The 16,299-nt window shown below is 34.6% G+C and overlaps 1 long non-coding RNA gene across 1 annotated transcript; it reads left to right on the forward strand.

Annotated features, from left to right (window-relative positions):
• Positions 1-11,111: 11,111 nt before the first annotated feature.
• On the forward strand, positions 11,112-16,281 carry LOC143184695 (uncharacterized). Its single transcript, XR_013002803.1, has 3 exons — positions 11,112-11,517; positions 11,844-12,092; positions 16,199-16,281. It is a non-coding gene; the product is annotated as an uncharacterized LOC143184695 (long non-coding RNA).
• Positions 16,282-16,299: the final 18 nt, after the last annotated feature.

Raw genomic sequence — 16,299 nt, forward strand, 5'->3', positions numbered from 1 at the left:
CAGGGGAACTTGTAAACACTAAATATTTGTCGAAATTGAGGTTATGTTACTTTTGAACTTATTTGTGAAATTTACGTCGACCTGAAATTAGTAAGTGTAAGGGTTTTATACAACCTTTTACAGTTACTAATACACTCATGAGAATATTACATAAGAGAACGTCTTCTCGTATTTTTTATTGCTAGCTTAATAGTTAGTAATTAAAAACGGCGTAATCAGTTGCTGATGTTTCCTCTTATTTAGGATATTGCAATAGAAAAAAGAAAGTTATTATTCTATTAGACAATAAAAACAACGATCCGGAAAGTAGTTTGAAAACAAAATAGACATTTTTAGCTCACTAATTAGCAACAACATGATAAAAAATAATGAGAGGAGAAAATGACAGACATCACACAAAGACAAAGAATAGGTCAGGTTTCACAACTAAGCAGTCGTACGTAATTGGTTAGGATCCATTGAGAAGGGCGCGTGCCGTGTTGGAGAAATACCACTCACAAGTCAGGAAAGTGGCAACACCGCAAGTTGGAGGTCCCCGGCCACTAAGGATCTTTTTTCGAAATACAGTTTTGTATAGACAATAGTATATTCAAAATAACCTTATTGTTACTAACATATTTTGGAAAACAGGAAAATTTAATATTATCTCAAATGCTAGCTGATGCAACAAATACAAACAACATTCACGTTAAATCTTCACAAATACATATACAAGTAATTGTCTTTTACTCGTAAGAAATTATAAAAATTTGCCATTTATTAATTCTAGATGGGAGACTAGTACCCACAGATCAATATATCCTTAACAATATTTACAAATACTACGCTCACAGCTCTAAAATCCTCAAATGGACCAACGATAACACAAATAATATGAATAACGTAAAACCTAAAATATTCACTACACCATATTATATGCTTTAAAAATCTCTCGAATATGTTTCAAGTTCATGGTTGAACTGATGGCTCATGAGCTACACAGTTATGGCTCTTTTCCTTATTTTCCTCTTTGTTCAGGGATAAAAAAATTGTTCCTTCCATTCCAAAACTACAGTATTGTCTACCGGATTGGGTAGTTACTTTCGAAGAAGTTTGTCGTTATCTGCACTACTTTCTTTGTTGTTTGCCGCGGTAGAGAGAAGAATAGTGATCGAGCGAGAGGATATCGACAGTAACAAGTTATAAAGTCTCAGCATTATCACAGCATCATTAATAGAATAAAGGGCAAAATGAGTTACAAGTTATGACTTCTCAATAATTGTATTTACAACACATTTGCGCGGCACATACTTAATCGTAAAAAACAGTTAGTAGTAATTTAAAAAACATTTAGTAGAAAGATAGGGAGTGAAGACTACAGCCTAATAGAGAATTTTGAACTTCCTCTAGACTATTCGGTTAAACCTTTCTCCTACAGTTTTATCTCCTAAAATCTTCGGAACTATTTACGATTATCTTGTAAAGTAGCTGAAAAGATCATATCTTCAGACTGGCTATGATCTTTTTTCAAGGAGGCCTGATCTTCTTGGGAGACATTACTCTGTGATCTTCTCGAAAGACAACACTATTGAATCCGTTGTTATAGCAAAAGACACTATCGATTTAAGAGCAGAAAAAATAAGTATTGAAGTTTTATTTCGTTCAAATTTATTTTCGCTTCAGACGTCGAATACATACACCTTATTCTGTTCCGCTGGATAAACGCGATTCGAAGAAGATTAAGGTCATTCTCATGTATTTTCTTCGAAAACAAAACTACAGTGCTGGAAAGCTAACTTACAAGGGAACATAGGGACAGGAGAAGCATTTCGCCGCGCCCGTCTTCGCTATTCGTCCCGCTATGTAATGAAAGAAATAAACAGGCATAAGAAAAAGGTGAGTAAAACAGAGTTTTAGATTTTTCTTTTTTCTCAGACTGAATTTACTGATGTTCAAAGTGATTTACTATAAATGTTATGCCTTATGCTATTGATATTTTTGCTAGATCTTTTAAATCAGTAACCTTTCGATTTCCTGTTAGGTAGGTATTTTGAATTCACCTATTTATTTGATCACACTTTATACGGCGTTTTTTCCTTCACGGTCTACATGGAAGAATGATTTTTCGAATAAATTGCTATTGTGTCCGTTTTGTCTCAAAATATGAAGTTGAATTTACAATGGTGCAACGAGCATAATTACAATAAGGTTAAATTCACCTCACCTACGCAGACATTAATAAAACGTATCGAGTCACAAAACTTCGATCTCTCCCGTACCATAATTCTCATTCCCAGTGTCCTTATTGTCAACTCAGCATTCATGGCGCGACAAACGAAAGAGACCAGGTCTCTGTTCGCAAGGGCAACGATTTAAAATGGGATATTCAAAAAGGTGGGCTCGTTGGTACGATATCTGATCATCATTTCCGCGCTGTCTCCTTCATGGGACAGTACTCGACTATCGGGAGCCTATATACATTTTTCGGCTAACAAAAGGTCGTTAAAAATCCGTTAGATATGGGTGTCAGATGGGCGCGGTTCTAGCGTGTGCGGTTACCGGGAGAAGCTCTCAAGTTGAGCTCTTTGTGCGTGATTTGAATGCAATCGGAGGGATGCCGTACAGTCGCTCGGCCCCAAACAGAGGAAGGGGGGAGGGGGGATCAAGAGGGTAAAAGTAGGGGATCCCAGGGAGGTGGGGCCAGCGGTGCTAATCTCCGATCAGTGTCGAGAGCGTAACGCGATCCGACACGACGTGACGTGATCCAGACTCGATAGTCAGCGAATACAAGCCTGCCACAGCCTTGTGCATGGTGTCAAGAAGGGCAAAGCTGCCGAGGCTTTACAAAGCATACCTCCCTACCCTAAAAGTGACACGGATGGGGATACGTGACGTATCTTCCCGAATTCAACTACTTACTATGTCAGCTAGTATGGACTGCGGCGCCAAGATTAATAGGGATATGGGATTACCAAGTTGGAAAGCTGTAATGAGACTGACAGGATACGAGGACTGGTGGATGAAGAGACTTGTGGCTTAAGTAGCTGAATTTTACTGTATATTTATTCTAGGGTTTTTTTGAAACTATGGAAATAGAGTTCAAGAAGCTGCTGAGGATAAGGACTCTTTAGACTAGTCGACCTACTCAAGGGTATAGTTGGGTCGTATACTGTTTCCAGAGTCAGAGGAATACTTTTGCTTTGTTTCTTGAACTTTCGTCATTGAAAGCATGCATGGGAGTAATATATATTAAGATTCTAAATTTTTGTATTTATTTTTGAGTCTTTTTAAAGCTTTATAAATAGACTTTAAAAATCTGCTGCAAATACGAACTATTACTAACTTATTTAAGAATACCTTGTATTTCTGTTTGAGTATTAGGGTAGATATTCGAATTACTGCCACGTCAAGCTTATCGCGCAATTCTATTTAATTATTTTAAGAGTTGTTTAACCTATAAATCGTTGCACTTTGAAGCATAATATTGCTTAATATCTTTTTTATAAAGGAAAAAGCAGATAAAGGTTAGAATTGCATGTGGCAGTTATGCATATAAGACCATATACACGACACGTATGTTGTACCGACTACTGATGGTAGTGATATCTACAAACGAAAAAATATCGTCCCTCTTGCTATCATCGTTAGTTATTTTAAGTTAATAGATAAAAATCACTTTTATTTTCGTTGTATTATTGACATCATTCTTACATATATTAAAAATTCATTTTGTGGAACGGATATAAGACGAATAGTAAAATTACCGTCCTTTTTGCATGATGATTTTTCTCTTACTTCTTACTTAAATCAGCCGCGTTTTTGATACTCAAATAGCACATTCGCCTTTTAATATTTATTTTTAAATGCAAACATAAATAGATATACAATGTTTCTGTGTTGCGACCTAAAACGAAATTCAAATTTTGCATTACAATTTTTTGAATAGTAATTCTCTACATGTTACTTTGCAATTGATAAAGCAATTGAAGTGACAGTTATAGGAACACTAACAGTAATTGGGACAGTTACTCCAGATGAGTATGAGTATGTTTGCTTCATTGTTTAAATCTTGTCAGTCAAAAGATTCCTTAAAGATAATACACCGGAGTGTGTTAGTATTTTAAATATAGATTAATGATGAGAACGTTTATTAAGTTTCCCTATGTGTACTACAGACAGTTGTTTACCAAACAAGAGGATTAGATGGAAATTGCAATGTATAAATTATTGGACGATCAGCTTTTAACTAACATCATATTAGTCACTAAGTATCTGATAAGAACTTTGTAATAATCTCGTTCAAAACAACTTACAAATAACCACATTTTCCATTTCAAAGTACTTTGTAGTAGTACATGACCAACATTACTTATGTATCAATTTAAGAACTCTGGGTATTTGGTATACTGCAGCCTCAAAATATAATATACATATGTAATAACCCATTATCGTTTTATTATTTTTGAAAATTGGATAACAAGTCCATACTACATATTTCAAACATTTTTTAATTTTGTTCATAACGTTTCTCATAATTTAATAAATAAACTAGATTAGAAAGTTCATGTAATGTCTCCGTAACAAATTACGTACATCATATTTAATTTTTTAGATATGAAACGTGTAAACAATTAAATGAAATTTCAGGGTAATAAAGTGCAGATCAATAAACTTTGACAAGAATATCAACAAATTATATAGTCTTTTGTAGTGAAACTTCGGAAATGCGTGTATTGTGCGTGTCGTACTCGGAGCATGAAGAGTCGTGGCACCCTTGCGTGCAGCCAAGCGCTTGTAATACAAACTCCGATGTAGTATGTGGTACCCACACGATCCTGTCACAAGTGCTCGCACGTCATTGTGACATTGTGAGCGGCCACAGAAGTGTGAGGAACCAGTTGTCGAGAGCAACAGCTGCTCGACCCGTAACCTATATACATCACTGCACGTCATTGTTCGCCGTGTGCATTATTCGAAACAGGTATGGGGACGCACCTTGGCATTACGTCACCGAGAGATACTAGACCAGTTAATGGGTGTACGTCATCTTACACAGGGAATGGTCAATAATATCACTCAATTGCGCGTGAAACCGACATTGTGAGAAAGGTTTGAAAGGGGATGCTGTCGTATTTCTTCCTTGCGGAATATCATATTTTGTGAGGCCTTGAATAGCTATTGTTGAATTTAAGTAATAACACGTACTTTCTGGTTGCTATGCTCTATTTTCTTAAGTGCAATTTTTGTTATTACTGTAGAAGTAAGGCAGAAGTAGTCTAAATTCGAACTAGATTTAAGTTGAGAGTAATCTTAAGTGTAGCTGAAACTTACTTTAGATGTATACTTTATGTCAAACCAATCGCTATTTGAAGGTTAATATACAACTAAGACAGAGTTAATCCAAAATCGACCTAGAGTTAAGTTAAATTTGGTCCAGTAGCTTACATTAAGTTAGTCATTAATTTAAGGTTAATTTAGAATTAATGCAAACATAACTTACACTCGGCTTAGACTTACGTGAAATTTAATCCTATATCTTACATCAAGGCATTTACTCTCTAAAAATTAATTTAGAACTAACGCAGACTTAAACTGAATTTAACCTAGACTCAATTTAAGTTTACTCCTACATTTCAACAATCTAATAACAATTAAAAACTCAAAATGAATAAATAATACATATTTCAATTTAATAAAAATAATAAAACAACACATGCACATAATAAAACAATGAATTCTATATTCAGTTCCTTTAAGTGTCCTTGGAATGACAATAGCCATCAAGGACTGACGTATGTATTAGTATCGAAAGCAGAAATCGCCTACACGTGATACATCTTTGACGGGTTTTCAAAGAAGCGATACATGAATCGCATTTCCATTTTCTTTCACGGGCAATAGGAGTCCGCGCAATATCAATACGAAACGGTGAATAATGTATGTCGAAAGATTGCGCGCTACCAACATCGTCACGCAGCTCACATCCTCTCTTCGATGTAAAACTGAGATAAATGGAACGCGGGAAGTTTGAATAATGAGCACTCGGTAACGATAATACATCGACGTTCTTCCGAGCGCCTTTTACTGACACAAGCAGCTTGGTTCGATAGACAATCTGATGCCGAGATGTTCTAGAAGAAAATTTCAACAATTTATTACAGTAAATGATCCAGGACTCATTTATCATTTCCATATTAGGCAAATATCAGCCTGAAGTAAGTAATATGCAAATGTTTAGAGACTATTTAGTATTTACCTTAGTGATAGTGCTGAATTTCATTTTAGACCTACAAAAATTTGAAAACAGAAAGCAGTATCTAATTCAACCTAGTTGTATTATATAAACTACACGCAACAGTAATTTCAAAGAAACATAAATCTTATTTATCATTTATATATATGCTGACCAAATACAAGCTCGGAGCAATAGTATTTATATTCTTAAACATCATTGATTCAGTGATAGAGATAGATTTCAGTCTAGACCCTCACTTTAACTCAGGTTCAGTAGTACGTACCTTAATTATTCACCTTTAGTTTAGGCTCAGAACAGTTTCGAAGAAACAAAGGACTCGTTCTTAGCTCGTTGAGACATATATATCTTAAAATATAAGCAAGATGAATGCTTAACACTTAAACTCAGTAAAGTAGGTAGTTCATACTAAATATTGAAAGGTTAGTCAACAGAGAGATGGAACAAGCACAATGGGTTCGCACGTTCCTAATCCTACAGAATCTGGCCATATGTAAGGATTATGTTGGTCGGAATCAACATGGTCGCATTGTCGTGCTAAAGCCGCGGACTAGCCATTAGCCACTGGCGTGCACTGAGGCAGCCAGACCCGCAAGCTTAGAGACGCTATCAGCATCGGCTTAGTTGGCTTTCTTTCTATCTCGTTTCGTGATCCGACTAGGTGGTACTCAGCCGTAGTTACAACACGCTTGCCACGTTGCCCGAAAGATGTAACGAGCTGATAGTTATCTCCATCGCATTCGGTTGAAAGCGATAGGACAGGTCTGAATGGGGAAAGCTAGGTAGATTACTCTGGAGGTAAGGTGGCATAACGGAGAATCCTCCAAGTAATAGCAAACGCTCTGCACGATCTCTTCTCAGGGTTCACTATGGTGAATTTTCGAAAAGTCTACTGTTGTGGAACCTGAGTGAGAAATGTCAGACAGCAGTTACACTTTTACACTATATGTATTTGTAGATACATTATAGACCTAGAATATTAGGCTAGTCGATTTGGTAAGGTGCAAACTATCTAAGAAGAAAACTAACCGAAGTGTAAACTTCTAAGTGTAGGTTTGTTGAGTGGTTAAAAATATTTGGGGTATATCTTTTTATCTGCTATTATCCATATTAAGGGAATAGAAACCACCCCTAATATCTGCATATTGTGTGAAATCGTGTATTAGAACAACTTATATCAAGAAACTTATATATCTTCATGTTGTTTTTATGACTGTATTATGATATGCATCAAAAGTTAATTATTCATTAAATAGCAAAAAATGCTACAACTAAAGATGGTCAGTGGGGTCAGATTCCCGTTGTAAAATGTACGAAGGGTTCAAAGTGTAAAGTACTCCTGAATCGATTAATGTAGTAGATGTAGATAATTGCTGTAATATTTTACGGTGTTATTTACTGGCCATAGATAATGGAAATCTCTACCAGTAAAACATATAAATTGAAATCATTTTCCATGAAGCCGTTTGACGAATGCGAAGAGCAGTTAATTTATAAGTAGAAGGTTGTAAGTTCGGTTTGCTTATCAGATACATTTTTTTGCTAAATAATACTTCACATAATTTTACGCTAGAAGTTAACATTGTCTTACAATGAAAACTATTTAGAAAATATCCTTTTATAAAGTTTTAGTTATAAATAATCATTAAAAAGTTTTCTGTGTAAAAAGAAAGAATATCCCCCTTGAGTAAGTATAATCGGTGTAATTAATAAACTGTGCTACTGACACGTTAGATAAATAGGAAAACAAAATATCGAATAGCATTATGCAATAAAATTTATTGCCAAACCTCAAAACGACGCAATAGAAATATTTAATAAATTGAAGTGGGCTTAACGAGATCATATTCTGTTTAAAATACAAGTATTTAAGTGGCACAAGCCACGTTCGCATGGCCGTAAAACTGCGAAAAACATCGTTCTAAAGGATCCTGTACTGCAAGAACGGATGAGAATGTGACAAAAATGAAGATTATAATCGACTCTAACTGACATTTGTCGGTGAGAATGATTGGTACTGAATAAAATTGACTACTTTCAGGTGTCTTTTATTAGATCGTAGTTTTTACATTAAAATATATGTACGGCGACTGCAGCCGTCTTGATATTGATCTGGATTTGAGCATGCGGAAAATGTATGCAAAATTAAACTTAAGTAATAAATATATTCCTGCAATTTCACAATCTCCTTGATTTTAATTCATATAAATTCTTCATATTCTCAAAAATCAAAACCTATTTTAAAGGTTGTCATCGCGAAACTTTGGACAGCAACCAAAAGTATTTCCAATTGAAGATCTTTGTCACAATTTTCAGTACTAGAAATGAAGTTCTCAATATTTAAGGTGTTGTTTCTTAAAGGAACTGTTATAAATTAGAGAAATAATAAATGCTGTTAAAGAAGCAGTATCATTACTTTTTAGACACACTTTGTACCGTTGATTCGACTTTCCTTGATGCATTTTGGGGCTGCAGATTTCCCTAGATTCGAGGTCGCAACGCGGAGCGTTACGTGTCTGCGGAAGACGGGATCGGGGCAATTTATCAATCCACCAGCGAGAACGACTCCTGGCCGGGTGGGTAATTTAACAAGATTGATGCGAAGCCGACATGCCACAGTTTCGCAGCTCGCGAGAAGGGGTCGGTTGGTATTGGCGATGTCGGCGGTGTGGGGCGACGTCGGACGGCTCCAAGAGAATGGAGAGAGGTAAAAGCAGACGTGTGAGCGACTGGTTATTAGGAAGCCTCATCACGCAGCCGGCACACAATCACGCCAGAGCATTAAAACAATGCCGCAAGTGATGAAGGTTGTTAACATCGCCGGGTCTACGGATCTCAACTGCCACGTTGCGTGGAATTTGACAAATCGCACATATATTTCAAAAGTGACACGACTCAAAAAATGCAATTTTTCAGTCACGACCATGAAGTTTAGTAAACACTCCTTTACTTACCGTTAACATTTTGTCAATTGAACTTTAAAATTTATTATAGAATATAAACTCTACTTTTGAAATATAAACCATAAATTGTTTGAATAATATTGACGAAATCATTTCTTACAAATAAAGAGTAAATATTCGTTAGAAGAATTATTCCAATAGTTTAAAATTTTTGTTTTGGATTTTGAAAATTTATTATGAAAAATTTAAGATAAAAAATGAATTTTATTTCTGCTCTAGATTATTTTCACAAAATCAGCAACACATCATTTGCTTTCTATCCATCCTGTATATTTCATAACAAATTTTCCAAAGATAAATTTTCAAAATCTTAAATCTGAATGTGTTTAAAACCATTAACAGAAAAAGTGACATCATTTTTAAACGCAAAAAAACTAACTTAGAATAAGTTTCAGTTAAGTATAATAAATAAATATTTTGAATGAGTTTCTCATTGTTAATTAAGAATTAATATTTAATATTTTGAGCTTTATACGTTTCATTGTATTTTTTTATAGAAATAATATTTCAAGACTACCAAAATGGCTTCACTTTAACTCATTTTTATTACGAAGAAAACAGCATACTCCGGTTTCGAAATCGGACATTTATGTAACGCGTTTCAATATTTTATTTTTCTAAAAGCAATTATTATTAACATAAGGAAAAATATAGAAAGTATAAAAAGTCAGAGCTCTTGATAGTGGATAAGATATTCTAATCATTAACATCGTCTAATCTATTGAATCGTCAGAGTTAGGAAGTAATTATCTCATTAATTGTATTAATGTTTTAAGCGGAGAGAGATATGGCAACAATGCGCAAGTCTGATTGAACTACTTCTATATGTGATTTTCATAAGTATTTTAAGATATTTGAGTTAGACAAATATTTGTTGTCCACAATTTCCTCAATTTTTCTTTACGAGAAAACCGAAAAATTGGTATATTGTTTTTTGCTATAGATGCATAATTGCTCTTACACTTCGAAATGCAGCATTTATCTGGAATTTATAGGTAAGGTATAACTTTTACTTTGAGTTTTAATAGTATGAACATGACATTCATAAGAAATATATTTAGATATAAAAATTGTCCAATACGAAAGTAAGGTTATAATAAATGTTTCATACATACTGAGATTATATACCTTCTACTTTAACCACAGAATATAAATGTAAGAATATAATAAACATAAAAAATTCGATGAAATAACGAGAAATAACGATGAAACTGATGGCAGCATTGCCAAATTTTCTATATTTGGGTCTGTCTAGAAGCGGCCGTGATATAACAGTTTTCTTTGTGTAATAGCATAAGAAGCAGAGAGGCGTTTGATTCCAAGTCAAAACTAAACAAAAAAATTTCTTCGAAGAAATTTTTCCTTGCTTAAGTGATTAATGAATAAATGAAGATATGGTGAAAATATACTAAGTATATTCTATTATCTCCAGTTGTTTTTTAGCTACCTATTCCTTTAAATCCAAACAAAAAACCGCTAAGCTTCATAACACACAATTTTCTAAATCTAATTTTTCGGAAACAGAACTTTAAAACTTAAAATAAATATTATTATTACAATTCAAACGTCTTTATTTACGAATAACGCACACATACAACACAATATATATTGCAAAAGAACAAAAACTACAGCAGTTTCCAAACTTAACCTCACATTCTATCACTACAGTAGTCACTAAAGCGTAAGTAGGTGTTGACATTATATTGCCTCTTCCTTTCAACGCATTTGCCTCGCCTTTCGCGCAGAGTATATCGTAAACTCAGTGCCATGAAGAATCTTCCGGAAATAGTTGGTGAAAAACACGCATGCGCGGGAGCAGCCACATCTGAAAGACATCCAGGAAATTGGCCGCGATATCGGCGCCAATTTATCGTCGGGGAATAGTCGAAAGTTGCGGTGATGCCATCCGTGGATGACTTTGCGAACGCGCCGGTTGTCGCTATGGGTAACGCAGAACCACTTGCAGCCGCGGGCATTTGAATAATTCGATCGTTTGCAGGCGAACTTACAACGCCGTGCGCATACACTCGGATCATGGCCGCTACTTATTGCGTGGAACACCGATCCACGAGTGCTTTTCGAGCTCGTTCTTGTGTACCGTGAAAGTAGACGTGTTTTCAAATGCGCCTCGCTTTTTTCCTAACGCTTTAAGATCGTGCACGCGGTAAATGGCCCAGAAACGAGAACAATTGTTACCCTACGATGGAGTATCGAGATTAAAACATGATAGAGTTGGGAAATCATCCTTACCTATTTTTGATTCTTGCATCTTAGGATCAATCTTATAAATCTTGCAGAAACTTCAAAAAACTGTTTCCTGTTGTAAGTATTTATCTCAGCACCTGAAATTTGTTCAATTTAATTTGAAAAATTCTGATACAAACTACGGCGACAGTTATATTACTTGCGTAAATGCTATTTTGGCCAAATACGTCATTTTGAATGTGGCAACTCAAAGTATTATATTTTATGTCTTGTATTAAGCCAATTACTAATTAAAAATTTATTTAAAACTAACACTGGTCTAACTTAAATTAGATGTAAACTTAAGTCAAATTTAGTCCTACATCTTATAAAACTAACTACTAATGAAAGATAAATTTTAATCTGAAATAAACTTAGACTAATGGTGGTATTATTCGAAATAGAAATTCATTTTCTTAGTAAGCAGAAGTGAAACGTATAATAGGACTGAGGTTAAGACCAATCTTGGCCGAATACACTGGGGGCTACGGTCCAAAAATATGTAAATGGCTCACAGTGGCGTAGAATCTGAAGCATGGCATATAAGGTTGAATGCTCTGTTCTAACCGGAAAATAAAGTTTTTAGTAGTAACTGCGGCTGGCACAGTTTTGTCAGGATAAATTTACATTCAGATGGCGCTATCTAATCCACAGTAAGTTCAAAAATTTACGACTTTCGGTAAATCACAGCTTGAGCCTGTTTACCACAGTAAGCGAATAGTGTGCACTGGAATTGTTTATGGTGCTGCCATAAAACAATGATACGAGAGATTATAACTCAGCGAAGATTTTTTCTTCGTGAACCATCAGTTGCGTAGTTTTACCTGTGCAGTGACGATATATGTACCTATTAACAGCAATCTTTCTATTTTTGTTCATGATTCAGTTGAATTTCAGTTGAATACAACAGAGTATTTCTGAATAATAATTCTCTTTTTTTTAAAGAAAAGGAATTTGAGAAGCGAAGAGAAATTTGTGTTTCAATAAATAAATACTTTTTTTGGCTAACAATTAACTACAAATTTTGAAAACACAATAAAAGAGTATTAATCAGTAGTTCTTTATGTAATGGAGTTTTGTGAAATATTGGAAATGTCAGGGGATTAACGCACACGTATCATTTATTGTACAAACGTCTGATATATTGAATGCGACGTAGGAAACTCAATATCCTTCATGCAGACACCCATCATTTATGCCTGCATGAACTTCGGCAGCAATATCTGTTATTGATTCTGTAGGGTGCGGCAGAACAATCACCCAGATTTTGATTTGCCATTGTTTGGTCTCTAGTAGAGTAAAGAAAGTCTTAAAAAGTTCTTTCAGTAGCATTGATTTACCGTTTTTAGTGCGCTATAATGAGCAGGATAAATGTGCACCGTGAAAAGTTCTGTGTTGTAGTCACAGATTTATGAATTTCTCTATAACAAATGCACAGTGTACATCATTCCGATTCATGATAGTATACCAAACATGGTAAATAATACGTAAGAGAAAAAATCTACTATGATCTTTTTTACTCTACTAAAGCCTAAGTAATGCCGAACTAAAATCGGACAGATTGTTCTGTCGTACGCTGTGTTTACGACACAGTAAATATTATTGTATACCTATAAACGTGAGATAAAGTTTTGAGCGAATTTAAAAATACCAGATAAAAAAATAATTGAGATGTACAAGTAGGCCACATAAATTTGACGTTCACGTTTGACTTTGCTCAAACGACTCTTGCGATCATTAATTGAGTCTTCGTTCATTTACATTCATACATATTTACTCGTCACAACTAGAAGTTTGTTTAATTATACTTTAAAAGTTATTAACATACTACTTTTATTTTAATAATATTTTAGCACAAAATATGGCATCACTTTTTTGGTTGCGTTTTATAGTTTGATTTATTGTTTCAAATGTTTGTGATCATGGAAATCCCATTTATTTTTAAGTTCTAACTGGACTGTCTCGTGAGGATTGTCAAGTTTGCGTGTTCTACCTATAAAGCATTTTTATGTACGAAAAAGAAGTAAGTCCTTAAAACAAGTTCTATTCGTGTCTCATGAGAAGTTCCCTGGAAAATATACAGTGCTTTTCAAGAAAGTTCTCGTGGGACGCGAATACTACATAATTCGATTTGAAGTTAATTGTTAGTCAAATAAATTCAAGTTAAAAATAAATTGGGAAAATGCAAGAATGAATTTTTTTGTGAGTTACTATTCCTGAAATATTTTTCTTTCATTATTTTGTAAAAATTATTGCTTTAATATTTTTGAAATTAAATTAAACAGTTGGTTACTTTCAAGTCGATTCAGTTCTTTCCTCCTGACGTCGCGTCGTTACGCCTCTGACAATGAGTCGTAATTTACTCGGAACGTTTATAGCATTGTTGTGAGGTTGTGTTTGGCATCGATTTATAAAATCAATTTCGCGGATATTATGCAAGTTGTCAGGCTCATTGGTGAATTATGAGGAGTGTAGCCAACAGCACAAGCATGTATTACTGTGTCCCAGCGTTCTTTATATTTACGATGATAACATTCGTTACAACATGAAATTAGTGATTCTTGTATTTGAAGTATTACGTGGCGTTCATTTATTGTTTCCCAAATTTGATAGCTTCTATAAATTTTTCTTGTTACGTTGCTTAAACAACGCGTATCATATCTACAGTAACACTGTGTAAGTTTAAATACAGTGGCTCCCGGTTAATTGGCCGCAATTTCCTCGGGATAGTTGGCCGTCGCTATCCCTACCACACCTTGAAAGTGACCGCTGTCTTCAACGTGACGAATTTAAAGCAAATAAGCGTGATCTCCCTGAACGTGACCCTTTACCCATTATATTACTTTGTATCTTATATCGATATCTCACTCGCACTTATTCCTTATTACTCTACCTATTTACCCATTCTGAAACGAACGAGTCGGAGAAAGAACACACTCGAAAATTCCTAAAAGTAGACTCCTCGAGACAGTTGGCCAGATCTGGTCCTGAATCATGGGTAACTAACACGGACCCACTGTATTCTTTGATACTATCTCACGACTTTTAAGCTGCACTTCACCCTCATGTTTGGTAACAGTATTTTAAAATTGATAACAATAATACGTTTTTATTATTGAATCATTCAATTTGGACTAGATTTACAAAATTTGTTTTCCATCATGTATTTATATGTAACTATTAATAATGCTAATAGTAATAACAATAATAATAATAATGATAATAATAATAATAATAATAATAATAATAATAATGATAATAATAATAATAATATTCGTAGTAAATATAAGAAATGAAAAAGAGAAAAATTATCATACAAATATTGAAAATACTAAAAGTTGGATCAATACAAAAATTTATAGAAATTCTATATATTAAAGTTATTATAATTTCACTTGTTTGTCACAATATTCTGAATCGAAGTTTTTATTATAGCAATGCTTATTTCAATTCAAAAAATTTAAAATACTGAAACGTAATTCGAATTTTTGGTCAAAATATTTTACGATCTAACGCAAATACGACATAACGTATTGCAGTAAAAGGTTATGATTGATTTTAGGGGCTTTATCGAGGCTTGTGATTAGTTAAATTGGCAATTTATTTATCTTAATGCAATAAATTCGTCTTTTATTCATTGTATAATGGATGTTTAAGTATTTATATGTTTTATTATAACATTTATACTGATGTATTTATGTAAAAATTAAATCAGTACTTTAATACCAAAGACGCAGAAACGTTTATGGTTGTGTCACTCTTATCGCTTGACTTTGTTCAAGGTAACTTGGTATTTTAACATAAATTACTTGGACTTAAGCAACTATGACAATTGAACCGTTGTGTTGATACAGGTGTGTATTATAAAACGAGAACACAGAAGATTTTGTACTTTGTGAAAGATTACAAAGAGCCTTTCCATTTTGATTAACCAATGGAGGTGAAAATTCAGGGCTAGAGTGAAAATGACCTTTTTCTAACGTAAATATTAAAATGAAAGGTAAAGGAGGTTCTTTACAGTGCATGATTCAGTGAGCCTGGCTCGTCGAGCGATTCGGCGAACCTGCCTGGCTTGGCAAATGATTTGGCGAGCCTGCTTGGCTCGGCAAATGAATCGGCGAGTCTACCTGGCTCGGCAAATGATTCAGCGAACCTGTCCCGAAAAGCCTGATTCGGCTCGCGGAAGCTTATACGAATCCGAATCTACAAACTTGTACCTTTCCTTGGATTGCCGAGTTTCGAATTTTGTATGGTTTGCAAATTCGCATTTGTACAAGCTTCCACGCGTCGAATCAGGCAGGCTCGCTAAATCAAGGCCTTTTCACACTAACCGTGTAGCAGGCGACATACTAACCTCCGAAAAGTTTTTCCCATAGGTTTTAGATGATGACCGCCATGTGACCGCCCGCTGGTAGTCGTACTGCGCTGGCGCAAAAGCTAGCCTGCCGCCGGCTAGACGGATAGTGTGAATCTGACCTCACTCGTTGAGCCCAGGTTCATCAAGCTAGACTCACCGAATCACGCGCCGTGGGAAGCCTCCTTAAGCAGAATTCCCAAATGTAACTGAAATCCCTAGAATTTTATGTTTACAATTAAGTAATATTTATAGAAACATTTTATAATGTTTCATTTAACAAATAATTGAGTTTTACATGTATACATATACATATAATTGTAACGAAAAATTATATGTACATGATAAAATATATGTATTCATATACAAGGATGTGGTGCTTAACTATCGCTACGCTTTTTTCAGACACATCGAATAAGGGGAAAAAAGTGTTTCGGACAAAAAGTACTTGTCAACTGGCTATAAACTGACATATTTACAATTTTTAAATTATATTTTTTCCATAA

This window comes from Calliopsis andreniformis, chromosome 10 (assembly GCF_051401765.1).
Source record: "Calliopsis andreniformis isolate RMS-2024a chromosome 10, iyCalAndr_principal, whole genome shotgun sequence".
Classification (NCBI taxonomy): Eukaryota; Metazoa; Arthropoda; class Insecta; order Hymenoptera; family Andrenidae; genus Calliopsis; species Calliopsis andreniformis.